At 43.0% G+C, this 4,660-nt stretch overlaps 1 long non-coding RNA gene across 1 annotated transcript in view; it reads right to left on the bottom strand.

Moving 5' to 3' along the window:
• Nucleotides 1–224: 224 nt before the first annotated feature.
• The window catches only part of LOC105001766, a 5,364-nt gene continuing 928 nt past the window's right edge, over nucleotides 225–4,660 (bottom strand). The window contains exons 2-3 of the long non-coding RNA XR_826897.1: nucleotides 3,416–3,535; nucleotides 225–2,935 (exon numbers count right to left, since the gene is read on the bottom strand). This is a non-coding gene — a long non-coding RNA (uncharacterized LOC105001766). The remainder of the gene's footprint in view (nucleotides 2,936–3,415; nucleotides 3,536–4,660) is intronic.

Genomic DNA, 4,660 nt, shown 5'->3' with positions numbered 1-4,660 from the left:
AACCTGCACACTTCTAAGCCCCAATATATTAAGCCTGCAAATTAATTTCAAGACAAGTAGCATCTTTTCAGGCTTCCCAGGTGGCTCAGTGGTTAAAGAATCTGCCTGCAATGCAGGAGGCACCGGTTGGATCCTTGGGTTAGGAAGATCCCCTGGAGAAGGGCGTGGCAACCCACTCCAGTATTCTTGCCTGGAGAATCCCAAGGACAGAGGAGCCTGGCAGGTTACAGTCCATAGGGTCACGAAGAGTCGGACATGACTGAAAGTGATTGAGCACACATATATAGCATCTTTCACTATCTAGGCTTCTTTTTCCAACATGGTTTATTTTCCTGTGTACTCAAATAGCTAACTTGCTATATATTCAGTAAAATATCTACAACATAATTGATAAACCTATAAAATCATGCAGAAGTGTGATTCGACCCAAGCAGTCCTGAACCAGCAATCAGGAAATGGATCCTTGCTCCAGCTCTGTCACCAACTGACCGTATGAACTTGAATGATGAGCATTTTTAGGTCTCAGTGTTTTCACCTGTAAAGTGAGGAAGATTTGATGAAGACTTCTCTAAGACCTCTCCAGCAACAGCAGTGCATAACTGCATGAATCGTGTTGCAAAATTTGTACAGCAAGTGGTCCCTTCCAGGAAGAGAGTGTTAACTCTAGCTCCCAGCACTGGCGTCCACGGGCACGCACAGAACTGTGATTGAACGCATCCACCTACTGCTCCTTAGATGAAAGTCAGTAAGAAACAGAAGAACTGTGCACACTATGGAATTAGTTTCATTTCTTACCTTTTCTAGCGCTCAGTGCTGTGATAAAGACAAATTTAAAACCACCCCATCATGCCATTGTTGCCGTTCTGAAGCAGGGGTGAGATGTGAGCTTTCAGTGGGAGGAGGTGGGCCTCATGTTGGAGGCATGGAGCCGTGGGCACTGTTACCATTTTGCAAAGCTCCAGGGAAGCGAAACAAAAGAAATGGAGCTGCTTTGAAGGTCCCTGCCAAACTTTTCTTAAGAGCAACAGGATTAGAAGGAAAATGAGGCTTCTAAGAGCATGACCAAGCATTTAATACCCCCTTGGAACTCACAAAACAAAAACACAATCATCTTCACTTCACCATTAAAAAGAAAACACGAAGGACAGTGGCTTTGCTTGATCTCATTAATTAGATTATAAAGCTTCGATGGAAATTCTGTTGCAAAGAAGTGACCAAAGCTTTATGGCCAGGACAAAATAACTCAGAGCAAAGCATTGGGTCCACCCAAGACCTTTCATCCCTGGAAAAATGGGGCTTAGTTTCTACATCATAAATGGTTTGAATCTGCACAACTTTTCCTATTGCTTTTGAAAGCAATTCAGTTTCAGGAACAAAGGAAGCTTGACCGCAGTTTGGTGATGGCCATTAATAGCTCTCATTTAGATGGATATTTTGGCAAGCTGTTTTTTTTTTTTTTCCCCATTGTCACACAAAAAAATGAACTGGTGATGCCTAAGCAAGCAGGAGAAGAGTTTAATATATTGGCAGATAAAAACACAGCACATACTGAAGGAATGTATTATGGACATAAGCCATAAAAATGTTTTCAATTTCTTTTGGTGCTAAGCTACATCATAAGAAACTAGTCAATTTCTGGAGAGTCGCTTGAGGCAATTTGCATATAGAATGTTTATTGCAGGATGGCAGCTGTGACTGAATAAACGCTGCCAGTCCTTGTGCATGTTGCCTCTCGTCTCTGTCCAGGCTACCAGCATCTGGAAGTGGTGGCCATGCTGCATTAAGAAAAATGATTCAAGGGATTAAGATACACTGTTAAATCTTTCCCACAAAGTTTATATCATTTTGACTTAATTTGCAGCTAATTGATGTAGTCCTGTTTGAGGTTTCTCGGAGTCCTCTTAAGGGACTCTTTCAACATCAAGAGAAATAAATGCTTTCTCCCAACTCCAGAACCTTCCTTTTCTTTTCCTTTGTTCTGTTTTTTAAAAGAATAAATTCACCCCGTCTGTACACACCGAGATCCTGTCCCATTTCATTGTGCAAAACAGCTTACTGTGAAGCCTTCTTTACAACTGGATTCTGGGGAAGCTTTTAATTACGCACTAAGGGGAGGGGGATTCATGTGCATGAAAGGATGATGAAAATGCTATGAAAAGTGACAAGGAGTAAAAGAGAGGATAATATGTCAAATTAGAAAGGCAAACAGACACATTTCTTTGACTTCATTCTAGATGGAAGAAAGAGGGAGTATTTACAAACCACCCTGCAAACAGAAGGTTTTTTTTCCCTGGGATCCCTGGGAAAGGATGGGGGCGGGGGAGTGCAGAGCCAGCCCACAGGTTGCAGCTCCTGTGAATTTCCTGGTCCAGATAGAGTGAGAGCAGTAGACCAGCTCTGCTTTCGCTTCCGGTTGCCTTTGAGGTCTGGTCCTGATGCTGAGCAGCCTGAGAGCTCCGCCTCTTTCCTGACTGCCTTCCACAGGCTCCCAGTGTTTCTCAAGAGCAAATGTCACCAACTGAGGTTGGTCTTCCACTTCTTGCAGGTCTAAATCAGTTCTCTCAGCTGTATTTGCTCAGGGCATCCTGGGGGTTTCCTTCCTGGCTCCCATGCCGTCTGTAAGTATGCACTGACTTGCGTGCTTACTGGTTTTCCTGTCCTGACTGTACCTCCCTGCCAGGGCTCTGCTGTGGCTCCCCAGTACCTGGAACAAGTGCCCAGTGCATCCTTGGTGACAGATTAGCGAACTTCTTGGTTTTCTGAGGAAGAATCATCGCCACTCCCATCTCTGCCTTGCCCCAGCAGAATTCTACAACAGCTTGATTTCCATCTGTCTCCATTTTACTTTCTCACTCCCCTCCTCTGTCCTTCCCTCCTTCCCCTATTCATTTGTAACAACTTTATTGGTTTCCTTGTTTTTTTCTCCCATGTTGCTCTAGAAGGAAACAGATGGGTAGAGGATTTCAGATGAATACTGAATATCACATCCCCATTGATGAGATCATTTCAGACTTTTCTAAAATTACTCTTCACGGTTGCATGGCCAGGGAGAAAATATCCCTGGGTTTTTGAGAGTGGGGGGTGCTGCTGACAGATTTAAATTGTTGTTAAAGAGACAAAGACTCACCAGGGTAAAGCTTCTGGAAAGTTTTCTTTAGCCATAGAGTATATTCAGTAAATAGCATTTACCTGGAGTTATGCTGGGCGAGAACTCCTTCTGTGTGTGTGTGTGTGGTTACTTGTCATTGTGTCTAAATGTCATATCTGGGAGAAATTATCTTCCTTTAGGCATTTCCAATAGCATCTGCCTTGGGACTGCCAATAGAAGATTACTCAGCCCCAGAAAGAATATTTTAATGGCTCATATAAATAGAATTAATGGGCTTTCTTGATGGCTCAGTGGTAAAGAACTCACCTGCCAATGCAGGAGATTTGCGTTCGATCCCTGGGTCAGGAAGATCCCCTGGAGAAGAAAAGGGCAACCCACTCCAGTATTCTTGCTTGAGAAGTCCCATGCACAGAGGAGCCTGGTGGGCTACAGTCCATGGGGTTGGAAAAGAATCAGACATGATGTAGTGACTAAACAACAATTAATAGCATATGATTGTTTTCTCCTCCCTTTAAAAAATGTGGTCACATGTGTCAGATAGGCAATGCCATGCCTTGAGTATATGAAAGACATTCCAGGTATTATTGTCTGCTTCTTAATTTGATTATCACAACCCTTACTCTCCAGAAAATGAAGTGGATGTGGGCTTGGCTCCTTCAGAGAAGCAATCTCAACTTTGTCAGCACTAAGCCTGTCTTGTTGTTGAGCCCATCTCTAGCATTGATACTATGAGCTGAGTTGTGAGATTCAAAGATCAAGTGGAGCCTGCCATGGTACTTGGGAGCTAAATCCCCTCTCTTCCCAGTGATGTCCATAGCAATTTGACTCTAGGTCAGCCACCTCTCTCTCTCACCTTCATCTCAGCTTAAGAAGGGCTGCCCTGGTGCAAAACTGCAGTGAGTCTCGACATTTAAGTGCAGACAGGGAGATCTGTTGGTTACCTAGCAACGTGGCAACAGAAGCATCCTTGTGCTGTTTAGTTTTTCAAGTAATGAAATGATAGTCGCAACATTTTGCATTTAAACAGCACAGTCTCCACGGACCTGACAGTCTGTTGTAAATAGAGAAAAGGAGCCACAAGAACCCACTCTCCAGGGATGGCTAGCTCCATTTTACAGGTGGCTAAGCTAGAGCAAACACAGTAAAATGAACTTGGGCTCATTTTACATGAGTGGCAGAACTAGCTAGGAAGCATGCAGAACTTCCAACCAATGGAAAAGGCTAAAGAAAAGAATCTGTAAACCAGCTCATTTTTTCTCATTAAACTTTTCAACTCCTAGGGAGTAGAGAATGTGTTCTTCATATATTTTGAAAAGTACTTGCCTGACTGCTAAATTATAGATGAAGTCGGTGGGTAGGTGGTCTGTCTTGCAACCTCAAGGCTGAAAAGAAAATCCACTCTAGCAAGGTTTGCAAAATGTTGTTAGTTTTCTAAAATTGCAGTTATTCTGGGATTGTTTTTTGAAAATGAAATTCATTTCTGATCCGAAGGTTGTTACTGTTACTTGTCCCTGCTTTTTTTTTTTTTTTTTTGCTAACAGTACTGGCTTT

The sequence above is a fragment of the Bison bison genome, unplaced genomic scaffold (assembly GCF_000754665.1).
Source record: "Bison bison bison isolate TAMUID 2011002044 unplaced genomic scaffold, Bison_UMD1.0 scf7180017864384, whole genome shotgun sequence".
NCBI classification, from domain to species: Eukaryota; Metazoa; Chordata; class Mammalia; order Artiodactyla; family Bovidae; genus Bison; species Bison bison.
This window is presented reverse-complemented; position numbering and strand designations above follow the sequence as displayed.